Here is a 16,536-nt window from a genome sequence, read left to right as displayed (position 1 = left end):
TTAATTTTATCCTATTATTTGATATTTGTAAAACGTTACTACGTAAAAAATGACAGTTTAAAAATCATGAACCACCTAATCCAAGAGCTATAATGTTATTAAAAATTTCCATTTTGCTGTATATTTTTCTCCTCCCCCAAACCCTGCTTATGTCCCACAGACAACAGTTCTCTTAACGTTCATGTTTATTAGTCCATTGCATTTCATCTTAAGTACAGTTTTATCTCAATGTGTATATGCTTACACAATGTACTATTTCGTTGTATTTGTTTTTAAGTTTTATTTTAAAAATCCTATCATCTTGCATTTATGTTTCTGGAAGTTTCTTTTCTCTACTTAAAGTTAGCTTTCCAAAATGTATTCATGTTGTTGCATGCAGTTGTAATTCATTAATTTTCATTGCTACATAATATTCTATGGTGTGAAATACTGCAACTGTTTTTTTCATTTTCTTGTTGATGGGCATTTGGCTTGTGTATTGTTTTTGTGAGGATACTTTACTGGTATGAACCAAAAACAGTTATTTGGGGGTGTATCCACTTAGGAATAGGGTTTGCAAGTGTTTCACTTGGCCAGACAATGCCAAACTGTTTTCCAAAGTGGATTAGCACTTATTCTCCCACCAGCCAGCTACGCGATTCCCCAAGGGTCTGCTCTCTCTACAGCCCTTGCTATCGGCAGACTTAGCTTTTTTTCCCTTAAACAATCTAGTGGGTATAAGATGATATGTGACTTTCCATTTCCTTGTCTTATCATGGGGATGGGACTCAGGGTGGGTTTTGCAACATTGCTTGTTGAATTGCATTTACCAGAAACTCCATAGAAGTTAGAGCAACAGAATTTTAGAGCTAGATTGCATTTTATAGAATGGATCGTCTGAGAGAGCCAGGGACTAGAGTGCAGGAGGCTTGTGTTTTCTCTCTCTCTCTCTGTATGTGTATATACATCCTTCTGTCTGTACCTATATTATCTATAGCTTTTCACCTATGTCTATATATTTAATCTATATATCATCTATATCTATCTATATCTCACAATTGTTTGTGTATGTTGTGTGTTATAAAGAACAAGCATACTGACCTGTTAATATTATTACAGTTCCCATGTAGGGGAGCAGGAAAGGAAAGGAAAGGATGAAGTGGTGCAGGCTTACAGATTTATTCTTCCAAGAGAAATAGTGAAAGTATTTGCTCTGCTAAAGGGATTGTGGGCTGTGGGGATCATCACCAGTTGGAGAACATCACTCAAGAGGACCCATGTGTGTGCACCTATGTGTGTATGTGTATATGTGCCTGTGTGTATACTTGTGTGTGTATGAGGAAGAGGTATCTGTGAAGGAAGAGTACAGATGAGAGAAATTTTTGGAGTTAGTCAGTAATCACAGATTTGGGAAGCAAGAGAATTGAAGAGGAAAGAAGATTCTAGTAATATTGTCATGACCCATGCATTCTTTTATGGTTCACTGAGAAATAGAATAACGGATTTGAGTCATTTCTGAAGTCCTGTTGGAGACGTCGATGTGTTTTCCTGAACCTGGCAAAACTTTGTGATGGAACCAAATGGAGTCCATCAAATTTCAGTACTGTATTCACACATATCCTAAAAACTCTAAGCATAGTAGGTTGAAAAAATATCAACTTGTTATCATGATAATGATTACCGTGTTCTCACTTAAATAAAAAATAAAATATAATTGCTGCATGCACAAACTATGATGGAGATCTGCCTTTTCAAGTACAAATATCTCCTATGACCAACGCCCTTTGAAAACATTTTAAAAAAATATAAAAAGGTAGTATCTGCTGAACACTTGATGGATGTCAACTAATAAAAGACAAATAAGTAGAAATATTCTTCTTCTGCCAAATCTCAATATTAGCTTTTGGTTTCAGGTGTAATAGAGTCATTCTGATGGGCAAAACCATTTGAATTTATTTTAACTTCTGTGCATTTTGGAATTCTGCTAGACCATGTTGAATAAGAATCCATTGTATTTAGCTGGGCTGACATTTCCCTTGTCAAATCTGCTAACCCAAACCAAGTTGTAACAACATTTCTTGATACTTCTCTTAGGGACTATATATCTATTTGTGTACTTATTTAATGTGACATTTCTTTTAGTGGCTACTCTTTCCATTTCTGGCTGTAACAGGAAATCCTTCTCTTGTACACTGAGTAATAAATAAAAGAGAAAAAAAATCTATTCCTTGGATGTTTAAACCACTGCATTCACTTAATACATGTCTCTTTTAACCTATAATAGAGGTATAAAAATATGTGCCACTAAGTTTCTTGGGGCTTCCCATTTGGAATCCCTTGAGAAGCATCATCTCAGATAAGGTTAGATGTGCTCTCAGGGTGACCACTCCTGTTCTGAAATCTCCCTTTTCATTATAAAATGTCAGGTGCTCTAACACAGAGAATCCTATACCTAACTCTGACCTCCACGTATCTTAGAGTTCCTTCGCTTGAGAAACTCCATTTTGCAGTGGCAATCCCCTTGTTTCTCTTCACAGACAATATCTCTCTTGCCCCTCCTTCCACCAATCTGTCACACAGTCACCGATTTTTCTTTCCTGGCAATGCACTGTTACCAGTAATTGCAGAAACCATTAATAAAATGGGTGGGAGGGGGAGAGGGAAGCGAGACACAAAGGGAATAAGCGTTGTACACAGCCCACAGGCTTTTCCCTCCCACGCATATGATTCCCTGTTGCTCTCTGCCTCACGTGGGAAAATGTCCTGCTGAAAATACACCTGGAAGGCAGCTCTGCCTCAAAGATATCACATATGCATATTAATAACACATGCTTTTTAGTGCCTGGAGTTGTTTTTTAACGAAGCAAGCTGAAATACACCAGCAACTTTCTCATCTCCTTCTGTGTGCTGCAGGATCCCGGAGTGTGGACTTGGGTGCCTCCTGCCCCCAGAAGAAAGATGGAAGAGGCATGGGGAGGAATTCCTTAGGACCAAAACAGAGAGGGAAGGAAGCTTTGCTGGACGAAATTAGTCCATCTTCCAGGAAGACCAAAGCTTTAGGAAGAGTTTCAGCACAGGGAACGGCCCCACGTGTCAATCAGAGAGTAAACAAAGGCACACAGGTGAGAGAAGGACCTGGAAAGGAAAGGCTGAGGCAGACAAGAGAATATCTGAGGAAAGGACTTTGTTTAAAGATGCACCAGGATGCCTTATACCCTGAGATGACTTTTCCCCCCATCTTGCCTGCCACTCTCCCATTTTCCTATAGGACTTCACAGTTCACTTGTTTGAGGAGACCAGATTACCTCTGTTACCTGGGCCAAATGGAAGCTTGAATTTCTCAGGACAATCCAGTGTAGTGTACCAATCCAGTTCCCACTTCCCGGGGTCCATTGCTTCAACAGAACAGCTGACGCTTTGGGGCTCAGCAGTGAACAGCATTAGCTAATGGGTATTTGGCTTCCCTTTATTAGACCAGCCCAAGATGCAGGTGTGGTCTTTCTCAGAGACTAGTTAGTTGGTTAGAACCTGATGCTAATGAGACCAAAGTAAATGTTTTTGAAATCTGGTGATTTAACTTTATGTAGAAGAAAATCTCTTTCATGTTCAGAGGATCTACTCGCAAAGAGAAATAGTGTATGATGGACTGCCCAAGACAGAGCCACCAGCACCAGTGGGAAACCATGGACAGAGCCTAAGCCAGTCCTGCTTTCCTTACACCTGTTCCTTCTTTCCGTTCTGGGAGGAGAGACCCTGTGACCTTTCACTTCTCATTTCACTAGTCCCCTATGCTCGCAGTTCTTAGACTCTGCTCACTCCAATCATTTCACATAAGACGACCAGCTGTAGCTCTACTCAGGTCACTTTGATCAGTGGCCCTGAGACGAAAACCCAGTTCTTTGTATTTAACATCTTCAGGGTTTGATCCTGGGTTTTCCTTCTAACTTTGACTCCTAAGCCTCCTTATTACTCAATGTTTCAATCAAATTGGATGATCCATTAGGCCTCAAATTGTTTCCAGATTTTTTCTTACCTATGCATCTGTTCCTCTGATGTGAGACCCCTGATAGGAGCACCTTTTCCCAATTCTGTCTCTCAACATTCTTCCATTTCAAGGCACTGTTCAAATGTCACCAGTTTCATGAAAAATTTTCTCTTCTCACAAATGAAGACAAATGAAGATGCTCTATCCTCTGAGCATCTCTTGTGATTGGTTTGTATCTCTTTTAGGTCATGTGTGATTTTTAAAATATAATCATTTATTCCTTCAATAAATATTAATTGAATACCTAAAAGTGCTAAACATTGTAGTACGTGGGAGGTTGAATGTGAACATATGTAACCTCCTCATGTTAGTTAAGGATATGCTAGCTACTCTAGGAAACAAACCCACAAAGTTTAGTGATTTAACATGACAGGCCAGCCTGGTGTTACTGGTTGGCTGGAAGCTCTTCTCTCCTTGGTGATTCAGGACTTTGTTAGTTTTATCTGTCAACTTTCGGTTTATCGTCTATTTTCCCTATTAGTTGTCTATAATATAGATAACAAGTTAGCTGCATTAGAAATTAGCCCCATACCTGTTGTCTTAGGAAAACATTGATTATTTCACAAATGCTGTGGGGCAGGGATTTGGGAGCGGTTTAACTGAGAGGTTCTGATCTTCGTGTTTTGCATGACGTTGTAGTCAAGATGTTGGCTGGGGCTGCAGTCACCTGAAGGCTTGACTGTGGCTGGTGGATCCACTTCCAAGATGACTCATTCACAGTCCCTACCCCCTGTCCATTGAGTGGCCTTAGGGCATAATAGCTGGCTTCCTCCAGAAGGAGAAACCAGAGAGAGAGCAAGATAGAGCCTGTTTGATTCCATTCCAGAAGTGAGTCACTAAGTCCAGCTCACTCTCAAGGGGGTGAGGATTAAGCTCCAATTTTCAAGGGAGGGGTATCAAAGAGTCTGTGGACCTAGTTTTCTTTTTTTTGGCTGCGGGCTTGTGGGATCTTAGTTCCCCAACCAGGGATTGAACCCAGGCCCTTGACGTTGAAAGTGCAGAATCATAACCAGTGGACCACCAGGTAATTCCCTGTGGACCTATTTTAAAACCACCAGAGCATGGGACCCACGCTCCTTCAATTTTGTGGGGCTCTGCCATCTGCTGGGACCTAGATTCTTTAGCATCCAGCAGATGGAAGATGAAAGCATGGAGAAGGCACACCAGCTTCTTAAAATCACTGATGTGAAAGTGACATATGACGGCCATTCTCATTTCAGTGGTGAGTAGCACATGGCCACCTCTGGATTCAAGGTTGGCTTGAAAATGTCATCTGGGCTGGGCAGACATTTCCCAGTGATATCACTCTGTACCCTCCACCCTGCCCCAAGTGTTGGCTTCTTCCAGGCAGGGTCTGTCTTGTCCTTTGTGTCCCCCATTATACGTATCGCACAGGCCTTGTGCAGAAGAGGTGATCTTTAAATATCTCATGAACAAATGAATACATGAAGGATGGAGTGGTAGCATTATTTTTCTGTATATTTCAAAAGATAAACCTAGGCTTGCTGCTTCCTAGAATCCACACCAACTCTGCTACTCAAATCCTATTTACAGCTTAGCTGTGGCATATATGTCTATGCTCAGAACTATCTAGGCATGATGGTTCTCTTGTTACTTCTTATGAATTATTTATCTTCCCCCCTCTGAACTTTCTTCAAAGGGTACATTGCAAAGGACTAGTTCTTTACTAAAGAATATTATATAAAGGCAAGAATGTTCAAAGCTTCTCTGCATCACTACACAAACAATTCAAGTAAGATGCTGCCAAATGCTGAAGTGATGGGATCACAGGGTAGCAGAGATAAGAAATAAATTGTCATAGCAACCAGAAGACCTCAGTTGGAATGACTGTACTTCAACTTAAAAGGTAGTTCTAAGGGCTTAAATATACACACAAAGAAATGGCTAACTTTATAAAAATGTCATTTAAATACAGGAGAATCTCTTTAAACTTTTCCGAGTGAATATAAATTGGAAACGATATAATGTGGGAAAATGTCAAATAAGAGCATTAGTGAGGCTTCACCATCATGTTTAATAAGAACAATAATTTACGTTAATTTTAAAACACTATTTATTTATTTACTGAAAAGATAAGATACTGCTCGTTTGAGAATTACAGTGGTGATGCATGCTTAGTGTAGAAAAATTGAAAAATGCAGAAAATATAATAAAGAGAATGAAAAAATAATCCTATCCCTCCGAGTAAAGTAATTTAAAAACATTTATATATATCTATATATCTTCCTTCAATCATATGTATATTAAAAAACTTGAGATGGCTTATGTACTTTCATTTAGTGTATTGATTTTTGCTTACATTATCTCATAAACATTTTTCCATTTCTCTAATATTTTTTAAAACATTATTTAGAGTTACTGCCTAATATTTGATAACTTAGATATATCATAACTTTATCTAATTATTCCTATAATATTTGACATCTTGATTGTTCCCCATACTTTTGGTATCATAAATAATTTTATAACCAGCACTGTGGGTGTAAGCAATATTTATCACATAGTGGGTGCTGGATAAGTGTCTGATGAATAAATTACAAGATACAAGTCTTTCTGCACATCTCTGATTATTGATATTATGTTCCTAAAAATGAATTAGTATGAATTATCTAGAAGATTTATGAAGCTTCATTTTGAGTATTTGGAATAAACTTGGCTTCTAATACCTGTCTTGTAGACTATCTTATGTGATGTACAAATAATAGTTTGTGAAACATATGTGAGGGAGCGGGAACCATCCCTGGTGTAGTCTCTGATCAGTCATTGGCGTCTGCTGGTATTTGGTGTCTTTTCTTATTGCTCCACACGAAAGCCTTTCGTGGCTTCAAGTTTGACGACACCGTCTTACACTCATTCGATGAGTTTGGTCCCCTGGAAGGCCAGCAGGCCAATCTTTTGTCCCCCATTTTACAACAAAGGAAAGGAGACTCAGTTTGTGAGTTAAAATTCAATCCAAGGATGTGAAGCTTTGTCTGGCCTGTTTGTTTCCAGAACACATGCCAAAGACCAAAGACCCTCTTACATTGTCTCCTGTTTCTCAAGACAGTCCTTCAAAAACAAATTGGAGGAACCTGGAAGGTTGATCTGTTAGTCATGTGGTCCATTTCTTATTATTAGGAGTCTTGAGGGACTTGCTATTATTATTATTAACATAGTAAGGTTTTTATTGTGTCAGTAGAAGTTGCAGCTTTTTTAGTGTTTATCCTCAAAACCCTCCAGGAAGTGACTGTGACACCTGGTTTCCCCTTGCTCTCAGGTTGAGAGAGGAACAGGAATATAGCAAACTGTGCAAAAGTCCTTTTAAAGCTTTGTCTTAATAGAAAATAGAACCCAATTTTACAAAACTATTACGGAGGCAAGTTAGCATAAGGAGGTCTCCACTGCCTTAAGAAATGTAGCCTTCCTCTGCCAGCCACGTGTAAACCTCAGGGGAGACTTGTGGGCACAGGGGAATCCGTGACCACTCACAGATTCAGTTGAGGGAGTAACAGGCCCCTCTTGGACTCATTGGTAACACTTTATTGAACCCTCAGCTTAGGCTTGAAAGAGGTCATGTGAGTGTGTGAATGAGGTGTTTAAAATTAGGTGTCACAACCCTGGCTGCACAGTAGATATATCTGAGGACATTAGAAAAAAAATCCGGATGTCTGGCTCCACCCTTGAAAATTAAAATCAGAATCTCTTAGGGTGGGAGCAAGTGTCAATAGTTTGTAAAAGCTCCCACGTGATTTTCACGTGCAGCTAGGGTTGGGGCCTAGTTATTTAAACTTCGTGAGCATCTTCCCACCGGAAGAGGTGGGGGTAGGAGAGGATCCAACAGGTGGGCAAATGGGAGGTGAGTAGTTGAAGGCAGTTCCTGAAGGGTTTCCCTGAGTTACTGGGGACTATGGAATTTACATATTTTAAAATTTAAGTGTTAAAACACCCCTAGCACTTGCAATCAAAGGGTAATCTCTTATATCAAGAGGACGGTGTGAATCTCCCTGTTGAAGATCTGTAGGGGACTTTGGAGGGGGACAGGCCCCCTCCAAACTGCTAACCTCCTTATCTGGGTTTTAGACATTCCATTAGACTATTTCCCTTGAGTTGCCATTCATAACCTGCATTACAAAAAGCCCTTCAATTGACTCAATTTATAATATAACAATACATTTCCCAAGAACCAAAAAGGTCTGAAATCTAAACTTCAAACAATTAAGGGTTGAAAAGACAAATATTTCCAAGGTGGACCTCAAGAACAACCTTTGAAGCAATTGATAATTAAAATTCTCAAAAATGTCTTTATGAAATAATGTCACAAGTAAGTCCAGATGGCAAGTCTCATCACCCTTAAGCCCAGTGCCATCCACGTACAAAGCCTTCTTAAGCTCATGGAAGACACATCGTAGGCTCCAACAGTCTACTTTTCACAACTGGAAGGGCAGGAAAATAAGCGGTGACTTGAAGAAGCACATAGAGATGGGGTGGCTGGTTGACCGCACCTCCCTCCCCAGCCTCTGGATTTCAGGACGGGCACAGCAGCCTAGCCTTCCTTGCTTCCGGAAGGTGGGGAACAGATTCTACCAGGGCTGCCTGTAGCTGCAGGGAGACGTGGGCACACAGCTCCCACCTCTCCTCTCCCTCTGCTACTCCCCTCCCCCCATTGGCCTTACTTCCTTTACTTATTGGAAACACCAATCATTATTTTCAATCGAGGCATTATTTTCCTTAAATATCATTTTTCCCGCCTCTAGGGATGTTGCATACAAACTTACTAATGAGACTCTTGTGTGATGTCACTGTGGATCTTGCACGTGTTGGGTGATTTGCTCAGTTTATCAGACACCCAGAAGCTAAAAAGTGCCTGGCAGGGATGTGAGCATTTAGCGTTTGCCAGAGTGGCAGAAAGATCCCGGGAAGTGCAAGGATGAAAAGCCAGCTTGTGGTTAAGTTGCTTGATTTTACCATCTCTTGAACTCATCATCTCACTATTTTGAGGCATCTAATTTAGTGTCATTGCAGTTGCTGTGAAAACAACTGTACAGGAAATCACACTGTGAAAGGAACACATCAGGGTGTCTGTCTCCTTTCACAGTGTTGCTGTGGTGATTCCTTTGCCAGAAAAACAGATTCACCACCTTTTTATTCACCCTCCACCCCTCGAAACTTAAAATTTTACACACACACACACACACACACACACACACACACACACCCTGTAGACACATATAATGTAAAAAAAAAAAAAAGAAAAATCAGCCTTGTTGATGCAGAAATCACTTACTTTCAACACCTGCCAAGGGGTGGAGCTGCAGAACCACAGACCACGGGTGGTACTGTGCTTTTCCATCCCATCAGGACTGCAATTATCCAGGATCTAGGCAGATCAACTTTTTTTTTTTTTAAATAGAACTATAGTTGATTTACAATGTTGTGTTAGTTTTAGGTGTATAGCACAGTGATTCAGTTACAAACACACACACACACATATATATTCTTTTTCAGATTTTTTTCCCTTATAGGTTATTGCAAAATAATGAGTAAAATTCCTTGTGCTATATCGTAGGTCCTTGTTGGTTATCTATTTTATACATAAGAGATATATCTTTTCCCATCCCATAAGTACTGCATTTATCCATGATCTAGGCATGGATTGTACTACCTTTTATCACTTTTCTTTATTTAGTATTAGGTTCTTAGACCTTTTCTTTCCTGGTAAATGTACCCTGATTATAAATGGGTGTAAATTCCTTCACAATTCACCCTGTGATATAAGATCTTGGTGGGGACAGATGCTTAAAGACTCAGGCCTCAAAGAACCTATCTTGACAAGACATGTGCATGAAATGTAGAGAACTAAGTGGTCAGAGAAAATGATGATGCAGAAATTGTGTTTCTTAGGGGAGGATTGTTCACTTTAACAAGTTTGGTTTTAAAACTTTGTGCGGTCCTTAGTTAAAAATACAGGATTGATGGAGAAAAGAAAGGTGTCAGGAAATTTAGCCTAAAGTTCCTGGATTTGAAGGGATGCAGTCAAGTAAGCCCAGGCTTTTTCGGTTTTTATTCATTAAGCATAGCTGTGTACTTATACACTTTTTAGCTGTCATCACATCTAGTTGCTACTTAATCGGGATTTTAATATTTAGAAGCATACTCAAGATCTTCACTAGAGCCATGAAAAAATGAAAGCAAGGCTAGTCTTTGTAACTGTGATAAGGGTGTTTATGCTTTTATCATTGCATTTAAATTAGAGAAGGGAAACGAGATGTTTTAAAATGCAATCATGCTCTTTAAATCAGAAGCAACTGGTGTCACCATTAGGTGGCGCACTGCAGCCACCGATCACTTAGGCTGGACGGAAGCAAGCAATGCCACCAAGGCAGAAACTCCTGGACCCTTTCTTCCACCTTTCTTTTAACCATTTAAGATTGTAGGAGACAGTCTGTGTAGAAACCAGCAGCAGGAGTTTTTATGTGCCTCTGACACTCTTTGTTTTAACATTTGGTTTTTAGCTGCACGGACTGCTTCTCTTGTCCCCCTGCGGTTTCTGAGCCGGCGGCCCCCTGCTGCCTTAGCTTTCCTTTCAGCCTCGGGATTTGCATTGGCAGCTGCACCATACATGTCAAAACCTGCACTCGATTTAGACTGAAGTCTCTATTTTTTTTTTCTTTTTTTGTATTTGCAACATTTGCAGTGGGTCAAGAGAATGAGTCTAAACGGGAGGCTGTGTTTTGTGAACAAGTGCTGTACTAGAATCCTATCCCTGCCTCTCAACGTTGGGCAAAAGTAGAAAAGAATAGTTAAAAGATGAAATCATGGTAATTACTGGGATTCTCAGCACCTGCTAAGGTAACACTTTTCCTTTAATCACGTTCTATAATGTGTAACCTTTACTTTCCCGGGTCACCCTGGCTAGAGGGACAAATTCCAAAGTGCAGTTGACAATAATCAGGGTGGCAAGCATCGTCTTTGAGTTGCCTGCCTGACTCCTGGCAGTTTCTGGCCGCACTGGCTCCTTTCCTTGGAGGCCAGTACGGTTTCTCTCCACCTGGCATCCTTTACTCCAGTTTCTCACTCAAAGAAGAGACTTCTCTGCTGCCCCTAATGAGCCTGCTGATCCTGTGGTCCATCACTCCTATTATTGAAGGAAGTATTCTTGCTGGGTTCCTGGGAGGGGGACCCTGGACTTTCAGGATCTTATACCCCTCTCATTCTAGGGATTGAAGCACATCCCCCAAAGCTGGATTGGAGCAGATTTAAGTGGCAGCACCAGTTATCAAACTCATAAGTGTCCCTTGCCACCAACAGGCAAGAATAAAGCCATTGCCCCTTGAGTCATGACTTCTTCCTGTAGCTATATGGCCCAAGTTCAAGGATCTTGGGTAAGTTACTTAACCTCTCTCTGCCTCAGTTTCCTCATTTACAGTATGGGGGGTAATCACAGGATCAACTTGCCAGAGTTGTTGTGAGGATTAAGTGATTCGATGCGTGTGATGGGCTGAGAACAGGGCCTGGCTCACAGTAAGCGCACACCCAACTTTTATTATTATTAGAAAGTTTTGATCTTTATATTACAGGTACTGACCAATAGTTCCTATTTTTCCAAAAAGCCGATTGAGATTATGCTCAGGATGTCTGATGTTCTGATTCATAAATCAGAATTTTAGAGGAGTGTGGGCAGCTCTAAGTTGCTATCTCTACCCTCCCACTTCTCACTCATGAAATTACCTTGAAATAAACATGTTTCAAAACTACTGATAGGAAAGTTACTGTTGATCTGGGGCCAAGGCTGCAAGAACAAAACCCTCAGAGTTTGCTTTGTATTTGTGGATCTAGTTAGACATCGATCTATTTATGTTTTAGCCACCAGTCCCCCTTTCTCCTTCCTAAGAGTACCCTGAATTTCCTTTGGGAAACCACTTTCTCTCATTCTCAGCCACGTGGGGTTGGGTAGGATTAAAACTACCTCTGGGAAATGCAAATCAAAACCACAATGATATATCACCTCACATCTGTCAGAATGGCTATCATCAAAAAGAACATAAATAACAAATGTTGGCGACGATGTGAAGAAAAGGGAACCCTTGTACACTGTTGGTGGGAATGTAAATTGGTGCAGCCACTGTGGAAAACAGGATAGAGTTTTCTCTAACAACTAAAAATAGAACTACCATGTGACCCAGCAATTCTACTCCTGGGTATACATCCAAAAAAAACCTAAAAACACTAAAAGACACACTCACCCCAATGTTCATAGCAGCATTATTTATAGTTGCCAAGATATGGAAGCAACCTAAGTGTCCATCAACAGATGAATGGGTAAAGAAAATGTGGTACATATATACAATGGAATACTACTCAGCCATAAAAAAGAACAAAATTTTACCATTTGCAGCAATATGGATGGACTTGGAGGGCATTATGCTAAGTGAAATGAGTGAGACAGAGAAAGACAAATACTGTATGATATCACTTATATGTGGAATCTAAAAAATACAACAAACTAGTGAATGAAACAAAAAAGAAGCAGGCTCACAGATACAGAGAACAAACTAGTGGTTACCAGTGGGGAGGGGCGAGGGGCAATATAGAAGTGGGAAGTGGGAGCCACAGACTATTGTGTATTGGCTCAAGGATGTACTGTACAACATGAAGAATAGAGCCAATATTTTTTAATAACTGTAAATGGAAAGTAACCTTTAAAAATTGTATAAAAAAAAAAAAACCCACCTCTGGCTCCAGGGTAGCCCTGATTGGCCTAAGGCATCAGATTACTCCATCTCCTCTGACCACTGTGATTGGTTCAGGGAAGGACTTTTAAACCAATGAGGGTGGAAAGACATTTGCTGGGGTTTCTGGGAAAGAAAAATGTAACACTTCTTCCCAAACGCTATAGGAAAAGACCTTCTCTCTTCCTCTGGATGATGAGGCAGGAAGATGTGAGATCAGGAATTTGGCAACTTTTGGAGGAAGTCAGCGCCAGAAAAAGACAGATAGAACTCGACGCTTGGCAGTATCTTTCCAGCTGCTGATCCAGCTTTACCACAGTTTCCTCTGGCTTTTTCAGCTGCAACTCAACAAATTTCCTTTAAAGATTTTTTTTTTTTTAATGTGGACCATTTTTGAAGTCTTTATTGAATTTGTTACAATATTGCTGGTTTATGTTTTGGTTTTTTGGCCCTGAGGCACGTGTGATCTTAGCTCCCTGACCAGGGGTCGAACCTGCACCCCCTGCATTGGAAGGCAAAGTCTTAACCGCCAGGGGAGTCCCATACAAATTTCCTTTATTGAATCAATCTGAGTTGAGCTTTTGGTCACTTGCACCATAAAAGGTCTGTCCCTACTGAAACTCTTAGTTAAAACATTCCTACGGCAGGGAGAAACACTTCATGGTTTCCTACAATCAAGTTCGAAAACTATTATTGCTATTTCATTTGTATTTAGATGTCTAAAATATCTAAACATTTCAAAGCTTTGTATATTTACATATGACCTCTCTTGATATGCAAATCTAGAGTGGAGTCATTTGTTAAATTGTACTTCCAGAAAGATGTTCCATCTATCAATTGGGAAATGGCCTTTCTTGCACTTTTCTAAAGTAAACTAATTCAATGTGTGGCACATAGCTTGTGCTCATGGAATGTCTAAGAAATGAGGTTTTCTGGCTACTTGAATTTCTGATTAACTGAAAGTTAATTAAAACTCTACCCTTCAACACACATAGCCTACTAGTTTCTCTCTGTAGAAAATCTTTGTAAAATATATAAATGCACTTTCTTTCCTTAGTAATTACAGTATAGTGAGCATAATTGCATTTTTGATGATTAAGAATTTTACAGTGCCTCAGGGTTATCAGAATATAAATTCTCATTGTATAATATTTTACATAGAGAAATTAAGGAAATTGGGCTAAATATGGATCGATCCTGGGATATTTTCTAGATGTTTATTTTTCAAAAACTCCAGTATTTACTAGCTTTCATTGTCCTTGGACTTTTTCTTTAAAAAATAATTTGTGCAAAAAGTTTAATAACGATTTTGGATAACTGGACTCTTCTTAAGGAAAAAAATGTTTTTATAAGCCATTTAAACACCGACATCTGTAACTGCACAGTAAAATTACTAACGTGGGACAAGATTCAAAATGGATGTTAGGGAAAATATGGGACAAAAGGGACCTGGCCTTGGCAATGATGAGGTTATATTGGAGGTTAAGTTTGATTGTATAATGCCTCAGAAATGACACAAGCTGACCCGTGGCAGTGAATTCAAAGAATGAGCTGGATGTTGATGGCAGGGCATCCAGCAAGTAGGAGCCATGGTCCATTCTTATCATGTTTCTTTTGTAGAATGGTGGCCCAGCATTTGCAGATCTTCACATATCCTGTGGCTGCAGCCAACTCTGGTTAGTTATGTAGAGAGTTTGACATGGAGGGAACACATCCAACAAATACATACTGTTCTTGGCAGTATTTTTCTCTAGGTTCATCCTTTCTAGTTCCTTTTCACTACTAGACTGATAAGCTGTAGAGGACTTAACAGTCCTTTATAGGGATTTGGGATCAAGGCCAGTAGTTCCTTTATTCCCATCAGAGATACGATTGATAGCCAGAGTCAGAGATCAGAGGGCAACATAACATCTCACGGAGTGTTATGGGCTGGATTGTGTCTCCCCTCAAATTCATATGTTGACGTTCTTACTGCCAGCACCTCAGAATGTGACTGGACTTGAAAACAGGTTCTTTAAAGAAGTAGTTAAATAAAAATGAGGTCATTGGGGTGGGCCTTAATCCAATATGAATTGGGTCCTTATAAGAAGAGGAAATTAGGACAGACAAGTGCAGAGGGAAGATGATGTGAAGACCAAGAAAGAAGACAGCTGTCTGTAAGCCAAGGAAAGAGACTTCAGAAGAAACAACCTTGTAGACACTTTGGTCTTAGACTTTTTAGTCTCCAGACTATGAGAAAATACATTTCTGTTGTTTAAGCCGTTCAGTCCGTGGCACTTCTTTACGGCAGCTTTAGCAAACTAACACATAGTTATCCAGGAAAGGAAGAGGCCAAACGTCAGTGTGTGTAGCCAAGGATGGGATGGAGAAATTACAGGTCAAGACAGGAGGATGTGAAGGCGCCTAGCGAAGCATCCAGGAAGCAAATATCTGGTTGCAGAACATGCTAAGTCCGAACATGGTAAATCCCTGGCTGGCGACCAGCAGGTGGCAGTGTGTCCTCCCCTTTGTCTCAATCCCCTTGAAGTTGAAATTCCCCTCTTTCTACTCCCCTTCCAATTTCTTCCAGTCATCAAGAGGCCATATTCTGGTATGGTTCAGAAACTGGCATTGGACCAGTTAAAAGTTTGTTTTCGTATTTTTTTCCAGCCTAGTCTGTCCTTTGCTAGGGTCATCCTTCATGTGAGTTGATGTTATTGACCTACCGTCTGCAGGGCATGTACGTTGAGTTTTATTTATAGTAGTGTGATGAATTAAGCTTGAGTTAATGAAATCCTCTCACCAGTCTCCCCAGTGAATATGGCTTTGCACTTGTGGAGAAATTACAGAGGTTTCCTGGAAGAGTATATATTTGCTGGAGGACTGATAAGATTGAGACACAGTCTATAATTGGGGGACTAACTTCTCTTCATGCAAAGCTGCTTCTTTCTTCTTCTTCTTTTTTTTTTAGATCAGGTTTAACCTCAGTCATTCCTCAATAGTACCATGCTATGCTCATTTTAGTTATAGACGAAACGTTTCACTCCCAAGTCAGTCAGCCACCACTGAGCTGAGCACTATGGGAATTATAAAGATGAGTTAGATAGAGTTGGCAATCTCAAAATCCCACAGGGGAGACAGAAAGGAGTGATTCTAACATGGGAAAGACTATGAAATGTGCTATAATAAAAGGATGAATGGATTTCATTACAAGAAACAAGGGAGAGAAAGGAGGTCTCCAACTTGGGAAGCATATGGAAGAGGAAGGGATCAGTCGGGCCTCAGAGGAGATGCAGACTCGTAACAGACACGGACTAGGGAAAGGGCGTTTCAGGAGGAGAGAACAGCCTGAACATAGACACAGAGTCTGGAGAGAGCGAGGCCTGCTCCAGAGCAGAGAATCATCCAATGAGACCAGGTATCGGGGTGTGGAGGTCAGGTAAGATGAGAGGGTGTGGCTCAGGGGAGATTGGAGCTGGAGGCTGGGCTTGGCCATGGATGGCTATGACTGCCAGATCAGAGGAAGGTGGGAAGCCAATCAACATCTTTGAAAAACGGAGTTGATGTGGTTATACTGATTTTAGGAAGAGAATTCTGGAGGCAGAGTGGAGAATGGGTGACGTGGGTGGGAGGCGGGGGTCAAGACAGACTGGAGCTGGAGGGCCCTGTCTGGAAGCTACTGCAATCATTCAGATGAGAGCTGGTAAGACCATGACCTAGGAAAGTGATCGTGGAAAGGACGGGGAAGTTGTGGACTCAGGATGTGTAGAGGCCCAGGGAGAGGGAGGTACAAGTAACTCTGAG

Source organism: Monodon monoceros, unplaced genomic scaffold (genome assembly GCF_005190385.1).
Source record: "Monodon monoceros isolate NGI ecotype Baffin Bay Population unplaced genomic scaffold, NGI_Narwhal_1 Super_Scaffold_1, whole genome shotgun sequence".
Classification (NCBI taxonomy): Eukaryota; Metazoa; Chordata; class Mammalia; order Artiodactyla; family Monodontidae; genus Monodon; species Monodon monoceros.
The sequence above is the reverse complement of the archived record's forward strand: the minus strand, read 5'-3'. Positions refer to the sequence as shown.